The 19,609-nt window shown below is 38.3% G+C and overlaps 1 long non-coding RNA gene across 1 annotated transcript in view; it reads left to right on the top strand.

Moving 5' to 3' along the window:
• Positions 1-4,318: 4,318 nt before the first annotated feature.
• Positions 4,319-19,609, top strand: part of LOC311433956 — a 128,662-nt gene continuing 113,371 nt past the window's right edge. The window contains exon 1 of the long non-coding RNA XR_014691115.1: positions 4,319-4,706. This is a non-coding gene — a long non-coding RNA (uncharacterized lncRNA). The remainder of the gene's footprint in view (positions 4,707-19,609) is intronic.

Here is a 19,609-nt window from a genome sequence, read left to right on the forward strand (position 1 = left end):
TAAACACCGTAGAAATGGCCTCTTGTAGAGTATGCTCATTTCAAAAACCAGAAGCTACATTAAGAACAGTGCTGCACAGTCACAGTTCTCCTTGGCTCACATGGAAGCTGTTAAGTGGCAAACACCTCCAAAAATCATGTCTGAACTGTCTCCAGCTGGGACTCAACAAATGAATAAACAGATACAGTCCCAAATGTGAGGTGGTCATGAAAACCTTGGGCTCTGAAAGTGAAAATCGCAGTAGCTTTTGGCTGCACTTTTGTTGCACACCTAAGAAACAAACCATCTATAGTTTAAAAAACAAGACACGGATGGGGGAGCCCTTGCTGTCATCTTTTTAGGTGCTGTTGAAACAGAGCCAACAGAGCAGCACAGGGGATCTTCAAGAAGCCAAAGTATTATTAATTATTATTATATTTATGTGCTAATGCTGATAATCTTAAGTAACTGTTTGTGAGAATGTTTCAGCCTGGCTGAATCCAGAAGTATTGTGTAGATGCAGTAACTGTCAAGAATATGAGCTGTGGAGCAACAAAAGCCACCTGCGTTGCTCATGAAGGTCTGGAACCAAAGTACCGGAAAGACGGGGTTACATGCCAAGAAAAGAAAAATCCATTTTGTATGTTCTACATATGGACCGAGGCATGAGGCCCATAAAGATGAAAAGCTGCCGCTAATTTTAGTGGGATGTTTCTATGACTAATGGGACGTGTCAGTTATAGGTCCTCTGGATTTGCCACAGTGCCTGCTTGGAGCTGGGGAAGAAATGTTTGATTCCCAGATGCACACCCTGGAAAACCAACGTTCCCACGAGCAATGGTGTATCTTTAAAATAATGCTGTAATGGTGATGAAAATAAAACACAGTCAGATCCTGAGCTTTCATGGCTGAAGGCAGCAATCAGTGAATCATCACATTGCCAGAGCTGACTTCATTTGCACTTTGGCAAAGCTGCACAGCAAATCTGAAATCCAGGTATTATTATTTTCAGTGAAAATTCCAGCAACTGACATCTCTTGCTACTTTTCAAGTAGCCCCTAGTGAGTAGCCAATGCTAAAGGACTTTGCCATATATGCGGGAGCACAGCCACTAAAAATAGTCAAGCATGTGCCTACAAGATGGCTTAGTCTGAGGCGGGTTATAAAACACACACTGGACATGTGATTTGCTTTGCTGTCGTATTTTCTGAGTTGTGAGCAGCAGGCTGCCAAAATAGAACTCGTTTGGTGATTTCTTCAGAGCCGTAAGCTTAAAACTGGTTTTTCTGTTCTTAATTTATGTCATGGAGTCTCAACAGCAATTTAACGTGAAGCCTCAGAGTGGGGGAAAGCCAGCTACTGATGTCTGCAGGCTGGTTGAACGCATGCTGGCAGAGACCTGGAGTCAGAAGCTGCACTGGTAACTGCTTCAAAGAAGTGGCTGCTCAATCTGCAGACAGTCAGATCATTTTCTTTCAGCAGGTGACACAAGAACTGGCGCAGAAGTTTAGAAATGCAGACGGGAGCATCTGGATACTGTACCTGAGAGTTACATGGCTGACTGGATATAAATAAACAGCATAATGTATACAATTGCAATGGTTGAAAATGCAGTACAATTATTTTCACCTCCAGATAAGCAGTTCATTTCTTTCATGAGTTATCTTTAAAAATATAGAAAGAGATTCAAACACTATGAACTTTAGAAAATTTAAAGGAAACTTTAGTTTAAAACAATTTCAGTGTTAAAAATCATTTCCTTTGTTATCCTTGTTCTGATTAAGATGGTACATGATGTTTTTTTTCAACATGCCAAACTAGAGCTCGAAGGAGAAAATACCTAATATTTCCCAACAAACGATGCTCACATTAAATTTGTAGTCATAAGCTTCTGAAATTTGAGCTATCTTTCATGAAACTTTGTAACCTTCTGACAGTTCTCTGATCTTTATCCACTTAAAGAGAAGGGTTTTTGTTTTGTTTTGTTTTCATATATATATCTTGGAAATAGTTGTTTCCAAATCTGCAAAACTTCATAAATCTATTGACAAGAGAGCACCATAATAATGTGGCTTTGTTGAGAGCCACAGCAGATTTCAGACTGTAATACATCATTTTTTACATAGAAGAAATTAGCAAGGCACATCAGAGTTTATTTTTAATGTTGCTTGCTTGATTTTGCCATATAAATCAGTCTTGACAGGAACTTGTCACAAACAGCACTGCCACAAAACTTTGCTGTCAAGAATTTCAACCCAAACATCAGTGCAGGGCTCCTAGGGGAAAAAAAAAATAAAATAAAAATAAAAATAAAAATAAAAATAATAATAATAAAAAAAAACGAAATCAAGAGAACCAAAGCCTATATGCTAACTATGATTAATATACTAAGCCTGAAATTGATCTTTCTGCTACTTGCAACAGCTTCTTATGAAAGACCATTAAAATTATTCATAAAGAAGCTGTAACAGTGCCATCTGGTGATTGCTGCTGAACTTGTGCCACAACTGTCATGGGAAGAATCATACTGAGAAACTGTACAACAAATGTTTAGCTGGAGCAAGGTTGTGTTACTATGGGAGTCAAGAAACCCTACCAATAAATAATAGTTGGTGAACTAACCTAAACTAACCCTATGTTGGGCTTAGAAGGGCATCTGAATGTTTCCTAGTTGTGGCTGGATGTGATTGTTTACTTTTCTTTGATATTTTTATTCCTTTTTTTTTTTTTTTCCTTCCATTTCGTGAAACTTTCTCATGATCCAGAGATTCTCCAAAATGGCTCATCCATGTCAAAGACTAAACCCTTATTTTTTGTGAAAACATCAGTACTCCATAGTGTGTGCAATCTGCATTTTTAATGTCTGTACTTTTGAAAAATAAATAATAGAAAAGTTATTGGTGGAGCTTTGTTTAAAAAAGAAAACTATAACCGACAAACAACCCCCCCCCCAAAAAAAAAAAAAAAAATGGAGATAAAGTATATTTACAATGCGAAGAATCTGACCCATTTTTATATCTACTTGCTAAATGAATCACCATGTACCCTGGAACTACCTACCTCCAGCTGCTGAGCTTGTGCTCAGCACACGGGAGGGAACATAGGGAAACTTCCTCTGCTGCAGTCCTTCAGACTATAGCTGGCTACACTGAGCCTGACAAATGCCACCCCACTGCATGTACAACACACTTCTTGTCCCTTCCTTGTAAATAGCTTCCCGGGCTTCTTGATATCACTCACCTGCATAGCTGGTGCTGCACAGAGCAGAGCTGGCTTTGGGTTTGTTTTGTCAGCAGCAACTGTTTTAAGAACACCATCCTGGAACCAGTGCCTTCAGGAGGGCTGGAGGAAACCAAGCAGAAGGAAGACACAGGGCAAACACTCCTGCTGCACAGACAGGATTTCTTCCCAAAAGCATCTTTGAATCAAGGCAAGACAGGAGGAGTACAATGGCCTTGCCACTAGACCTACAAGAATGTGGAGGATCCGTGACAGGGAAGTTGTTTTATGAACTGAGAGCCTACAAGCCCGTGTATTAGCCATATTAGGGAGCCTGTGCACACACCATTATGTTGTACCACCCTGAACTATGTTGACATGGGCCTGCTACACAGCGCTGGGAACCTCTGGTTTGGTCTCTAATTGTAAGATTTTCTTCTTGCTGCTGGTTCCCATTCTGTAATATTTTATTTTATTTTATTTTATTTTATTTTATTTTATTTTATTTTATTTTATTTTATTTTATTTTATTTTATTTTATTTTATTTTATTTTATTTTATTTTATTTTATTTTATTTCCCCACATGTTTGATGGTCATCAAATGCAGGCATTTTTTTACTTTGGAAATAGATGCAGGGAAATCTAAGCAGCTACTGCCCATGACCTAAAGGCCACCCATAGCTCTTAATTCAAATTCTTTTTGTAGCATCTACTTATATGAGCAGCTACGGAGAGCAGGTGATCCAGTCAACTCTGTCTTCAGCTGTTAGAAGACAAAAAATGATATTATGGCCATTACTTATTTCTATTTCTCAGTTATTCATGTGCCTGACCCATGGTCTCTCTTCCGCCCACCACACCAAATTTATGTGCACATAACATATTCATGAAAACCTAAAGTGTATCATTTTCTGCCAGCCAGCCTACATTGAATAAATACAAAAATGAGACTATGTTACAGTGTGGGAAGTGTGATATCAAAAATATGTGCATAAGTAAGGGCTCACCTCGTAATTCATGTGTGAGGGAATGAATATGACATAGCTAAGAGTTTTCATTGTTATTTTTTTTTCAGGCAGATTTTAATTGTTAACATGCAGGAGCTGTGGCTATGTGTGGTCCCTCTCCCATCTTCCACTTTTGGCAGTTAGAGAGAGTTGGTGAGGAACACTGAGTCTGAGCAGACTGTGATGCTCTTGAATCACCCACACAAGCACTTACAGAGATGGAACTGTTAAATGAGCTAAAATTCCCCCACCAACCACTGCTGCAACCACAGAACTGGTGTCTCTCAGGGCAGCATCCCTGCCTTTGACTCCTCAGCCCCAACAATGTTTGCTTAGACCAGAGCCCACTCCTCTGGTACAATATGGCAAATGGTTTACTGCCTACAAACCTGGTCCTGCTGCTGTCAGCCATGGAGATGCCCACGTTGCCTTTGATGAAGAGGACTGGAACAGACATCGCTGATTGAAGAAGCCTGTTATGAGTCTAAATGTCTTCTACAGTGAGTTTCCCAATTAAACTTGGGCATTGTAATGCACTATAGGCATTGTAATTGTAGCTACAGATGTTCTGACTTTCAGAAAAGATTTCCTTATGTGTTGTAATGCTGCATACTCAATGTGAAAAACAATCCCTTTGCTGAAAAATTTCTTTCTGTACACATCCTTCAGTTTCAGCCTAAGTTTTGTTGCTGTTGTTTTCAAAGTTTTTGTTTGTTTGTTTGTTTTTTATAAAGAAAAATAGAAAATATTTCTTCAGCCACTCTGATAAAGCATGATAAGCCTGTTGTGATGACTTGGTATTTTACCAGTATTTTCTCTATAAGGCTTGAATAAGCTTTTCTTTTCAGTGGCTACTTCTGATTTTTTGCAGAATCCAATTAACTCTTACCTGACCAATAAGCATATGAATAGCTGTGAGGAAACTGGCATAGCAGAAGCTGTCACATTGAAATTCGCTTATGAACACATTCTTGGCTCTTGTGGTTTTACGGTTTTCAGCAATACTCATGCTGAATTCTGTTATATTTTTGTAAATTATACATAGAAATAGCAAAATCCTTTTCTTTCTTAATGTTGAAAAGATACAATTATCAAAATGTTATCTGATGTGATGTGGCACTGTGAAACCAGTCTTGCAGAAAATTGATTCCAGCAAGCAGTAGTCCTGGTAATGGTTTCCACTCACCCTTCCATTCTCCATCTCATGTAAAAGACTTTTGAAGTTCAAAATCTATTTAGTGCTATTTAAATAGAGAAATTATCAAGCACAGCAGCAATTTCTCTACTTACTTTTTTTTTTCTTTTTTTTTTCTTAAAAAAAAAGGCATCATTAGAAAAAAATGTGAATAACTTCGAGAAAATTTTGCATTCCCTGTTGTATATAAATGGTATATTATGCCTGCTTATAAAATAACTTTAAATTTCTTTTTAACAACTTTTTTTTTTTTTTTTTTTTTTTTTAACCAAAATGCCTTATAAACAAAAAGAAACAGGATAATTATAATATTTTAATGACAACTCAAAAAATCTTCCCCTTTTCAATTTTGCTCATGTGAATGGCAAATGCATTAAAAGCTCTAAGCAGTCTCAGTATGCCTGCAGTCCGTCTCTTTTTCAGTGTATGACTTTTCTAAATGAAAATAAAAAAAGACCAAAAAAAAAAAAATAGTAGTTATATAAGACATGAATGTTATCTACAGTGGATATGCTTTTATACAAGCTGACTGCACACCTGGATAATTCTGAAAGCCTCTGGAAAATCCAGAAATAGGTTCTGATAATTGCTCAGCATGTGTTGCAGTGGCTTAGAGATAGCATTATTGCAGAAATGTGATGTTCCTAGCATGAGAGAGAGATTAGAGAAATATCATTGCTGGGAATCAGGTAAATACCTTTTTCCAACTTCATAGGAAAGATAATCCTTTTAGATAAGATTTGGTTCATGGTCTGTGGTGTTTTGTTTGCTTGTTTGTTTATTATTATTATTATTATTATTATTATTATTATTATTATTATTATTATTATTAGAACCTGAAAGAAAGAGCCTGAGAGGGAACAACTGTCTCTTGAAAGGCTGCAGATGTATAGTCACCAAAGATATAACTGCATTAAGCGGAGATTCTTCCTCTACTAAAGAGAGAAAAAGGGCAAAGCTGAGTGAAAGGAGAGTTTATACATTCTTCCTTGAGTTAGTTGTGTTTACAAGAGAGAGGCAGTGCTTTGCAGAGTGTGAGTCTTGGAGATATTCTGAGAACGCTTATTGCATGTGCTGATCCAAATGCCTGCAATTATGGTACATGCTGCACTTTTTGATTTCATAAGCATTCGTAGACCAGATAGATATCATCCACAGGACTGAGTAACGTAACTGAGCAGAACCAGAACTGTTTCTTGACATAGTTCAGAGATGTTTTGAAAAGACTGAAGTACTGTCATCTTCTTCAGGGCTAAAATGTCCAGGTGGTGCACTTTATATATTATGGGTAGAAAGCTCAGGGGGAGTACATTTAGATGTGAGGACTAAAATGTGTCCTTTTCAATATTGCTGGAATAGCTTTCTATATCCACTTGAATGTATTGCCATATATGTAAGAAATGATGCAATGAAGTATGTGTGAGCAATTTATGCCTTATGTTTAAAATCACCTATTCTAGTCCCTATTAGATTTGTAATATTTACACTTCATATAATGCTTAACTATAATAATAACTAAATAATAACATATAATGCTTAACTAATAATAACTAAATAATAACTGGGTGCATTAGACATTTAAAAAACAAACAAACAAACAAAAACACTTTTGAAAGTGTGAAAATTGGGAATTTGCAGAGTTAACTCTGAGAGGCTTAATACTGCCTTCCCTATTTCCCCTGAGTTTTGTCCAAGAGTTACTGTGATATATAGTGGGAAAAAAAATGGAGCCAATGTACTTACATGTGAAAACACATTCCCTTACACAAATAATAATAATAATAATAATAATAATAATAATAATAATAATAATAATAATAATAATAACTTGTGTTCAGCATGTATTTTATAGAAGCCTGGCTATACCATTATCCTCCAAAAATCCTTAAACTTTATCCTTAAAAGTCACTGCACCGAGCCTGTCTGAATTTAAAAAGTGATTGAACTGTGCACTTAGTCACATGGTCTAAACTTTTGGGCAGACCTGTGCGGTGCCAGGAGTTGGACTTGATGAAGGGACCTTATGGGTCCCTTCCAACTCGGGATATTCTATGATTCTGTGAAACTCATTTAATTTATGCAACCCTGAACCTGTATGCAGCAGAACTCATGCAGGCATGAATGTCATCAGCATTGTGAGGTCATGGCAATTTATAATAACTAACACTAGAGAAAACAAAAGAAAAATATTTAATCAATTATACAGACACTATTTCTTCATTCAAGAAAGATCTTGTCTGCTTCCCTTTCTTCTTCTGCAATCAACATCTATGCGAAATGCTGTATTGCCTCAAAGTTAAGACTTCTCTATTGCACCACAGCAGCAAATGGTGCAGTGGCTCAAAATTTGCTAGGTGTTAACCAAGGATAGTGACTTGGGTGTCTGAATAGTTAGGTGTTCCTCAGATTTTCTGTGGTATGCAGGCAGGAAGCAGAGGAAGGCACTAATAATCCAAGAGGAGGCCAGGTCCTACCAGACAGCATCTGCTATACCTTGGATCTGCAAATAGGGTCAGCTCACCTTGCTGTTAGACTTTGGACCTCTGCAAAATATTTTTCTTTTCCTGAAATCTTTAGCAATGAAAACAAGAACTTATGGGAGGCAATTTCTCTGGTCTGTTCAGGTGTGTGCTCAAGAGTGAGTTATGCTGGACTGTGGCCATACCTGCCCTTCCCAACCCATGGCATGGAGGCACCATAGAGTGGATGTAGGTCTGTGCATGCCTACACTGTAGATGTCTAAAGTTAGGTGAAACTGATCACATCCTTTCTGGCCTGTTGTGACCTTGAGCCAGGGAGGTGGGTCACTTGGACCATGCTTGCCCAGCACAAGTACCCCAGGCCCATCACTTCAGACACCTGTGGGTGTCTCAGGGGCTGATGGGGCGGCAGGGAGACACATTGAGCTGTGCTGGGGCACCAAGCAAAACTTGGGCCTCTGCCCTACAGCACCTTGGCCAACTCGCTGTCCCCTGTCAGGGTGGGGGGACACTGCCCACCAGGACATCTCAGGTGCAACCTCTGTGGTGTGACGGGCAAAACCCCAGTGGTGTAATGGTCAAGAACTTGAGTGGCAAAGCTTTTCAAGGCAATTTTCTTTCGCTGGTAGGCAGGAGGCGCCATTTAACAGCTTGTGAAGGGGACAAGAGTCAAAAGGCCCTGGCAGCAGCTAGGCCCCTGCCGGGGCGTCCCAGTCCCACAGCAGCCCCGCGGCCCCTTGGGGCGCTCACACATCCAGGCACCGGCATCAGCTCGAAGGAGAAAATGTTTTCCACCTCCAGAAGCTGCAGCTACAAGGCTGTGGGTACGGCAGAGCCTGAACCCTGCAGCTGTGTAGCCCCTCTGGCCCCTGCTTTGTGGGGCTGCACTGCTCAGCCCCCTGAAACTGAGGCAGGGAAACACGTAGTGGGGGTACATGTCCCAAGCTTGGCAGAGGATTAAAAAATAATAATAATAATCAGCAAATGCATTGAGTGTGATCATGGGAATCTCATCTAAAAGTATAGCAAACACTCCTTACTGTGTGTTTTAGCTCTTTGAAGTCCTTTAGCATGGGGGATATTTTCATACAACTGATATTGAGGAGAGATGCTAACACAAACATTACCACCTGGCAAAAGCTGACCAAATAAGCTACAGATTAAATGGGGTGGTATTCTGCCCACTATGTTCTAGGAATCGATCTGCTCTTCTGTATGAAAAGTGTCATCGTTTCTTTATGTAAAAAAAAGTTAACAGGAGAAATTTTATTTATTTATTTATTTATTTTAACTATTACCCTATTATGAGGTTAGAAATTTTTGAAAATATGTTTGAGGACTTTTTCATGTATATAGTCCATAGTCTTTACATGTGTCAGGAAAGAGAGATGGAGAGGAGAGGAGAGGAGAGGAGAGGAGAGGAGAGGAGAGGAGAGGAGAGGAGAGGAGAGGAGAGGAGAGGAGAGGAGAGGAGAGGAGAGGAGAGGAGAGGAGAGGAGAGGAGAGGAGAGGAGAGGAGAGGAGAGGAGAGGAGAGGAGAGGAGAGGAGAGGAGAGGAGAGGAGAGGAGAGGAGAGGAGAGGAGAGGAGAGGAGAGGAGAGGAGAGGAGAGGAGGGAAAAAAAAAAAAAAGAGAAGAGAAAAAAAAAAAAGGAAGAGAAGAGAAAGAGAAGAGAAGAGAAGAGAAGAGAAGAGAAGAGAAGAGAAGAGAAGAGAAGAGAAGAGAAGAGAAGAGAAGAGAAGAGAAGAGAAGAGAAGAGAAGAGAAGAGAAGAGAAGAGAAGAGAAGAGAAGAGAAGAGAAGAGAAGAGAAGAGAAGAGAAGAGAAGAGAAGAGAAGAGAAGAGGGATGTTCAGCAAAATTTTCCTTTAAAAAGAAAAGGCATTTTCAGCTCAAAAAAATTCAGCAGCAGGAAAACAAAAGTATGTAACTGTAGCAAGTAGTTAAACCACATGAATAAATTTACTCACCTACACAGCATGATTTCCTTGTTTGCATAAAGTTTATGAACTGCTCATAGCGTGGATTTCTCGTAAAGAACTGATTTATTTCAGCAGAGTAACCCTAGTGCAAAATTAGTATAAGAGCAGGGTAGGTGTCTGGCTTCACTGATTCCTGATTTATATCGCGAGCCAGCGGAACTGAACTCTGACATTTCTTCTTAAACGTGCTTAGTATTAAATGAAACTGGCTTGTTTGACCTAACGTTGTTCACTGTTCACCAGAGATAATATTAAATTCTGTCCTGACACACACGTACATTAACCCAGATGATCCTAAAGGAAAGCTGAACTTGTGCATACATTAGAGGGCAGAATTCACCCCCGTACTTATAATAACCAGAAATTTCAATTACATAACTGGTACACAAAGAATTTTAGATCAAAATGATTGCTGAATAAAAGCTTTTTGCTGGCTTTATCACTCAGCCAAGTCAATTGGAAAGAATGTATAAACTTCACCTTTTGCTTACTCCATCTGCCTGGTCCTCAAAAGTTCCCTCTGCATAAACCTTCCTCTGGTATTTGTCTACTGCACAGCTACTCTGTTGTTTTGTGTGTGATTTTTGTTTGTTTGTTTGTTTTTCTAATTTTATTTAATTTTATTTTATTTTTTTCATTTTAACCACAACCATCGATTCTAATAAGAACTGGCATTCTGTTGAGATTTTGTAAGATAATATTGTTTTTTAAGGTTTATGCTTTGGGATGACTGTAAAACCAGCAAAACCTGTGCCTTGGAGAGGTTTGGGAAGGCGCAAGGTGCCTAAGCGGCAAGGTGCCTAAGCGGCATCCTCCACCGCAGCCACCCTCTGGGACACAAGGAGTTTAGGGGTGCAGGACCGGGTCTCTCACTCAGCCACCTGGTAGAAATACTCGGGGTGTTAGGTTTTGCTTTTTTTCCGGTGAATCCTGGACGAGGATTCAGATGAGAGCTCATCTAAGGCTTTTGCAAGCTGTGGATTTTCTGCTGACCCACGGGGGGAGCTGCAGGCTGTGGCAAGCCTCCCCCTTCCCCGGCTGATGGGGACGGTGCGGAGAGGTGTCTTCTTTTAACTCGGTAAATCATTGCTTGGAATAAATAGCCTGCGATGGAAAAACAGTAACCCAAAAAAACGTTGAGGAGCTGAAGCTCTTTATTTTCCACCTACAGCTGAGAATGTGTTTGATAAGCAACACCTAAAACATGTTAGGAAGGAGACAGTTTGTTTGTCTGAGCGTGACTTTCTTGGCAGCAGGATTTCTCCCTAATTTATAACCATTATGTAAACTTCTGACTTCCAGATTCACACTGTGAAAATATTCAAGATGAACTAATCAGGGTGGAAATCTGAAATTGTTTCTGCATGGTTTATATCCCCCATCTGGCAGCACAGAACAAACAATACGACCCTGATGGTGTTTACATGAGTTACCTTGTTGGAGGAAATGATCCTACTTAGAAAATTGTCCTTGCTCTAGAAATTTAACAACTTGCTGGCCTAAACAAGCTTTTATATCTTTTTAATCTGTCTTTTTTTTTTTTTTTTTTTTTTTTTTTTTTGGCATATGTTTGAGGAGGGGGAAGTTATTAACTGTGAATAGGAGCTTTCGCACCACATCTGCCTTTTAACTGTGAGCCTAACTTAGGTTAAATGTTCAAAAGATAGACTTGGTCCCTCTGCTTGCTTCCTACGGGGAACTGAACTGGTGATTGTTCTCAGAAATCCCTGATAGCATTATTACCTATTAAGACAGTGTGGCTATTATTACCTATTAAACAGTGTGGCTGTTTTCTTGGCTGTCAGCAGTTTCTAGAGGCTCTGCAAATGCAGTGTGCGCATTCAAAAAGCAGAAACGTGCTCTGTGATTTTAATTTCGCTGCAACCTAAGTGGAGTTTCACTATAGCAAAGTTTCATACAGCCAGTTTTCATGGGGTGGGACTGGATTTGCAGTTTTGTCGTTCACTAATATATATATGGACATATACTTAGGGAGGGTTAGAGAATGGAAGGAATAGCTTGACAAATTATAAGTATGATAACAAGAGAAATTTATCTTCACAAACTCTGGAGTTTTCAGCAACTTAAGAAATTTTATTTCTGCCACTGCCTTGCAGTGCAGAACATTTTATATGTTTGGAGCAGAGAGTCTGAAGCTACAGAAATGTTCCAGAAAAAAAATGTAAACACATAACATTATACCATGAGAATTCATTATCCTTAAATTGTTTTAGAAAGTATGGTAATTAAAATTAGAAATATTACACAAAGGTAATAAGGGGAAAAATATGTTTTTTTTTTTTTTTTTTTTTTTTTTTTTTTTTTTTTTAACCTAAAATAAGTATGGCCTTGTGTAGTGATCCATTTCAAGTTTTTGGCTCTAGTTTGTATTATTCTGTAGCTTTCATTTGGCCTTCTAATGATCACTGTGAATTGATGGGATATGACTATGTCATGTGAGCTTTCCAAAAATAATTGATGGAATTAGATTACATTTTTTTTACTATGAATTCCATCAATGTTCTCCCAGAAAAATAAATAAATAAGTAAATAAATAATCCTGGACACAAATATACACACACACACACACACACACACACACACATATATATATATATTTAAGGCTTGTCTTTGAGGCTGAAGTTTAAAGTTATTTTCCAAAAACTTAAAATTATAATTAAAAAGTGGGTTTTCTTTCATTTTAATATAAGGATCCAAAATAATGCATACATTACATTAAAAGTTTGGCAGATATTATTTAGTTACTTTTTAAAATCAAAATCGAATTTTTATGATAAATGATTTACATTTAAATTGTCTTATATTTCTTAGCTTGAAATTTTAAGAAGATTTGAAGAAAAACAATATATCCAGTATCCCAAGGTGATACTGCATTAAGATCTGGCTTGTAAATAAAGTAAATATTTAGTCTGGATTTTGCGTATTGGTGTGTTTTTATTTATTTATTTATTTACTTTTAATGAAAGAAATATTTGCTGTTGGAAAGAGCTGCAGCTATATAAAGCAGGAAAAAGATCCTACACCAAAGAAAAAGTAGGATCCTACAGCAATGCAAAAGTACCATTAACTTAAGGAAGGAAAATTGGGTCAAATTATGTAAAGGAAAAAACAGGAGCTTTCAGACATGAGACAAAAATTTATACGCTGAATGCAGTGCAGTGTTAGAGAGATCCTGAGGGTGTTTGAACATGACAAAGCTTTAGGAACTGGGAGACATGCAAGAAAGTTGTAAACATTTCAAAAAACATTTCCAGCTGATCTAAAAGACTGAATTACATATTACTCAATAGAATACAAGGAAATAAAATTAAGAGATTTCTATGAAAGTACTTTTTGTCTCATTTATATTTCTAATGTGAAGAATGCAGATTTTAATTTTCAATCACAACTTTTTTTTTTTTTTTAACTCAGAGCTCAACAGCAACTAATTATGAAAGCTGCAAGGGCTATTTTAAAGCACATAGTTACTTAATATTTGGTGACATGAATACTCTTATAATTACTTATAGGAAACGTAAATTCTGGGGGAAAAGAAAACCTGGAGAATGTTGAGTAATAACTAAAATAATAGGGTAGACTGAGTGTTAATTTCAAATCCTTTACACGATGAAAACAAAACAAAACAAAACAAAACAACAACAACAACAACAAAAAGTGAAGGTAAACTGCTGTTTAACAGCTTTCCACTGTTATATAAACTTTCAAACAACCATGAAATGTAGGTCTCTGGACATCACTTAAAAGAACCACAAATAAACAGAGGGTCGTACCACACTTCTGTTCCCTAATGTGTAACTAAAAGGTTTAGCTAAGAACAGAAAGTGTCTAAAACCTTTTTGTTTATCTACCGCCTTGTGTACCATAAACACAAATAAGCAAAGCGGGGCTGGAGCAGGGAGGTGGGATGCTGCCTGGCTGTGAATAAGGCACGGAGGAGTTAAAGAGCCCGTTAATGTCTCTGGAGGGTCATCTTACCTTTGTGCAAGCAGCAGACTGGGACATTTATGTACCAAGGAATCACCTACTTAAAAAATAAGGATGCTGCACTTAACACTCCTGTGCCAGAACATCCCTGGGGACTTGTATATCTTTCATGGAAGTGTGCTTAAGTGTAACGGTTTAGCAATTACTGGAGATTTAGTATAATGTTGTCCTTTTAACAGAGTAAGACACAATCAAGGCTGTTAAACATAATGTACCTTCAGGCTGCAAGACTGCATCCTCTTCAGACTTACTGGGATCATGACCAGAAATTTGTAGGGGTACTTAACCATGCAAAATTCCTCTGAAATTGAGGCTGCAGTTTCCTCTTGGGAGGAAGTGGTGGTACCTCTGTGTTACAGGTTCTGCACAGGCTGGTGATAAGTTTCTGGAGAGAAACTCAGTTCTTGGTGATGGCACAAACCCACTACCAGAAAAAAACATCACCAGCTGTCAGTTTACACTGGTGCAGACTAAGCGTTATGCAAAGGAAATTACTTCAGAAGCACATTGGTGCAGAAGGATTTTTTTTGCTCCAAAGATAATACTTGCAATACGCTTATCCCTCGATACCAAAATGCTATATGTATACAAATAAAATAAAATAAAACCCGAAAGCAATAATCCTACAAAGATCATTTTTCTTGTGTCTTACTAGAAAACTAATACCCTCTGCACCCCCCTCCAAAAAAAAATAAAAAAATAATAATTTAAAAAATCAACTTATTTTGGTTTAATATAAAAAGGTGCTTAGGCACCATGGTGTTGAGAAGTATCATAAATCCAATAGCCCAGTGAATGTAGCATGTTTAGGAGAAAAGTGAGACTTCTGGTACAGACAGAGTATTTAATATCTATTGGGGTATAGGCTTCCTTAAATTGCTCATTATGGGAAATCAGGTACTTACATGTGCAGCAATGAAGTTGATATATTTGTGTACACATTATTTATATATCTATGTAATATGCATGTGATAAATTATCAGTATGTAGACATCTTTTAAAACCTATTACTAATCTCAGTGTTGGTCATGTAACCTAAGAAGGAACTGAAGACATAAGCTGTAGCAATGGTGGTTATACAACACCTCAGTGAGAGCAGAACATTTCACAGATGTCACTACAACACAAGGCTGAATGCAAGCACCTTGACTGCTTGCAGATTTCATTTGGGTTATAAAGCAAGGTGTGTGTGTGTGTGTGTGTGTAGCAAGGATTAATCAAAGGATGTATTTGCTCACATTCTTCCTGTTTACAGGAACATTTCATGGCAGGAATTCACTGGTGACATTTCTAGAGCAGTATTGTAGGTGGGAGACTGTTAAAGGGTTACCAGCTGTAGAATGAAGTAAATAGCATGCGAGTGACCCAATAATAATGCAAATTGCAGAAGGAATATATAGAGGAACAGAAAGGAAAAAATATATTCCCCATCTGGGCAGTTATTGAACATTTTGGACCATGGAACATGCAAAATGGGGTGGAGCAGAGATTTTCCTGGCTTGCCTTCCACATCAATCACTTGGTTGGGAATTGTGCGCAGCAAACACAGTTGTGCCACACTGAAAAAGACAATGGATCAGAGGAACAGCAACAACATTTTTCCAAAATGACTGGTGGTTCTGGGGTCTCATTGGACATACTTTGAAGCTGTCACACTTTCAGGAAACATTGAAGCCTTATTCTCTGAAACTCAGGCCCTCTCAGTCAACTGAGGGCAAAACACATTGTTATGAAGGCTCCGAGTGAGAGACATGTAAATATTCATCTAGGATAGCTGCATTCAGGGAATTTCTACCACTTGAGTAAAAAACTGTGGAAATTTAGATTCACTGTTCTCATTATTGATGCAAGCAATTTTCAACCAAAATGAAGAAATAACACATTATTGTGAAACAGGAAAAAACAAAAAATGAGAGTTATCCTCTGCAATGAAAAGCATTTCAGGGAATGTGCTGAGCCCATTACTTTGCTGTAAGAAGTAATAGTACACAAAGTCACTTTCTGAAGTTGTGTGCATATTTCTTATATGACATAGACAAATCCATGTTAGGAAGTATTGAGGCTTTATCACCAAAATGTGTTGGCTGTTGAATGCGATATGGAAGGCTTAGGACCCAGAATGGTGTCTTTCAATTTTATAAAGGTGTTGTGGGTTTTCAAGACTGTAACAGACTTTCTCTGTGTTGAAATCCATACTATTTTACTGACTTTTAAAAAAATAAACCTGTGGAAGAGAAGTCATATATCATTTAGAAGAAAGGGAGTAGGCTGTATAAGCTTGAGATGAGCACTAGAAGTTGTGGGAATTTTTTGTTCAAGATTTTTTCTCATCATATTTGAATGGTTCAAAAAAGAACCAGGAAATAAATCAATAAATATGTGTTGCCCATATTGTCTGCTGTCTGCTTCTTCTTTTTTTTTTTTTTTTATATATAAAACTGAAAGCAGTCAAACCCCGTAATGTTTTAACCTCTATGTTTAATTCAAAAAACAGAGAAAAAAAGGAGAAGGCTTGGAGTACTGGCATACTTTTTTCTTTTTCACATTCTCTTTTTCTATATAATGTTTTTGTTGTTGTTTCACGGTGTTTTGTTGTTGTTGTTGTTTTTTAATATCTCCCCTTTACAAGGCTTTACATTGCAATTAATCTACCAACCTATCACCAGGATTTTATAACATAAGACTAATTAATTTTATAGTCTTATGTAAGTGCAAGCTAGCTATGGAATTCTGAGCCTCCTCATGCATGCTGCTTTTGAGGCTGAACTGAATCCCAAACTTTTCAGGTTTGTGTTCTGGGCAAAGCTGACAAAGTGCCAGCTCTGGCTGCTGTGGACTGTGCACGCCTAGTTCTGCCAGATATCATTCAGATTAGTCAAGCACAATATAGACAAGCACACATGCTGTTTCCACATCCATCCTCTAAACCCCATGAGTGCAAAAAAGTTCTATTCCTAAGAAATCCCTGTCTCAAATATCTTCCTGTACCCTAAGTAGACTTCCCAGCTTGCTGTCTTCTCCTAGTGGTCTAGGCACCTTCAAATCTCCTTCGAACTTTGAGAATGGTTGGACCAGAAACAACAAAGCTCCTGTGGTCTCTAATATCCCCTCAGTTGTTGGATGCTCCAATGTTGTTTAACTCAGCAGGCAGCTCAGCACCATACAGCCATTCACTCCCTCCCTCCCACCTGCAGTGGGATGGGAAACAGAATCGGGGGGAAAAAAAGAAGAAAAAAAAAAAAAAAAAAGTAAAAAATTGGTGGGTTGAGATAAAGACTTTTTAGGAGAACAGGAATGGAAGGGTTAATAATAATAATAAATATTACACAAAACAAGTGATGCACAATGCAATTGCTCACTACTCGCTGAACAAGTCCAGCCAAACCCCATGCAGCACCCCCACCCCAGCCAGCCACCCCATATTAATTATTCAACATAACACCATATTGTACAGAATACTCCTTTGGCCAGTCTGTGTCAGGTGTCCTGGGTGTGTCCTCTCCCAGCTCCTTGTGCACCCTCATCATCCTCTCTGACAGCGCAGCATAAGATGTTGAAAAATTCATGGCTTAGTGTGAGTGCTGCTCAGCAATAGCTGAAATATTGGTGTGTTATCATCATTATTTTCATCCTAAATCCAAAACACAGCACCATACCAGCTACTAGGATGAAAACTAATTCTATCCCAGATGAAACCAGGACATCCAGAATGCAAAGGAGCTTATGAACATCTCACCCTATTTTTTATAATGCAGGCACTGATTTTCTTTGTGTTCCTATATGCATTTTCACTACAACAGAGCTGGTTTTGTATATACTGTCTTTTGTATTTTCTAATATTGGTGTTGGTTTCTGCCAATGGTGTATAGATTTTTATACTAATTTATTCTGAGACATTTATTATAACATAAGCTTTTACTCATCTAGAAGTCCTGTCCTTGGTTTTCAGAATGCTGAAAATCATGGAATAAGGAGCAAGGTCATGAAGTGAAGAAAAAAAAAAAGCTTCCAGACCAGAAAGTCAAATTTATTCACCCACTGTACATACACTCTGCTTGAAGCTCAAGAGCAACCTAAGAAAAGAGGCAATGAGTTGGATCATGAAGGTGTTCTAATTCAACTTGGAAGAAATCCTAGTTTTTCTTAAAGGTAAATTAGATCCATGGCAGTGTCATGGGGAGATCATTGTCACCTAAAGTAGTGGGATTTCATTGCTCAGGTTATCTCAGCTGTATCAGTCAATGGCGTTACAATTTTGACATTTGGGAGAAACAGTTGTAAGATTTTAATAAGAGCAGACACTTGCCACTCCCAAGTAGCTAACTAGTCTAAAAATATCCCTTGTTTTGGTATTTCTAGGTTCCCTGAGGTTAGTGATATGTTTAATTTGCTGTCTGTTTGAATACAAGAACTCCCTTGACAGGTTTTTGACAGTGGAGAATTTTGTTAAAAGGAAAGCTCGCGAGAGAGAGAGAGAGATGGAGAGGTGGCATGTTGTCTTTATTTTCAAAATTGAACCACTCCAAATTAATTTTTGTCCTAGTAACTTATTCTGCCTGAAGAAGAAGAAGAATCAGAAGAAGAAAAGAAGAGAAGAAGAGAAAGGGAGAAAGAGAAAGAAAGAGAGAAGGAAGGAAGGAAGGAAGGAAGGAAGGAAGGAAGGAAGGAAGGAAGGGAGGGAGGGAGGGAGGGAGGGAGGGAGGGAGGGAGGAAGGAAGGAAGGAAGGAAGGAAGGAAGGAAGGAAGGAAGGAAGGTAGGAAGGAAGGAAGGAAGGAAGGAAGGAAGGAAGGAAGGAAGGAAGGACAGACTGAAGAGGACTCATTGTTCTGAAGCTTTCTTTTTGAAGTTCTCCACTTGAATTTTCTTACATTCATTCCTTACTGATGTCTCTTACCTTATGTCTCTTTTCATGTCTCTTTTCATTAACAAAGCTTTCAGAAGCCCATGGTGAACTACGATGGGCTGAATGTGATAGATTTTATTGAGGAGCAAAGATCTATCATGCTTGTTCCATTATAGAAGTAGTAGTGGCAGTAGCCACCATGACGAAGATGTAATCAGCTTCTGAGAGGTCAATGTAGGTGATTTTGTAATACTAGGTTACATGTTGAGCAGTGTAGATGAAGGGTTGCATGGAGAAGGAAAACTATTTTTCAGATATTAAACTTGTTTCCCTTGCATAAGACACATCTTACCTTTTAGAGAGAATATACTCCAAAATATTCCTTTCTCATTTTTGGCTGAAGTGCTGCAGAACACTTATTTAAAATATACGTGTCTTCTTTTGAGGGTGGGTGGTGGGGAGCTCACTTCTTGAATAAGGTGCTAGGTGAGTGCCCTCACCATTAGTTTACATCTACAGTCTCATTTGGGGGACACTGAACTAGAGACAAGTTGGCTTGAGACCAGCCCTCAAAGGCACATTAACTCTACAGTTTAGGATCTGAGAGGAAATACGGAGAACTATTCTTACTGTTTTCAAAAAATATAGAGAAGTCATCACTTACTAGTCTTCACTGTGGTCTTGGGATGCGCTATGGGTATCTGCTGCCCTGGGCATTACTGGTGAGATAGGCAGAGGAGTCCAGCTTGGGCATATAGCATGTGTACACAGAGAGTACCTGGAAAGCAAAGACATTGTTAGTCCCTGAACTGGAAGCAAGGCTTAACAGTTTGTCTATGAGATGTCATGACTTTTCTGCTTGCTTTCCATAGCAATGCTCTTCAGTGTTCATGTACCTCA

Source organism: Aythya ferina, assembly GCF_964211825.1.
Source record: "Aythya ferina genome assembly, chromosome: 3".
In the NCBI taxonomy this organism is placed as follows: domain Eukaryota; kingdom Metazoa; phylum Chordata; class Aves; order Anseriformes; family Anatidae; genus Aythya; species Aythya ferina.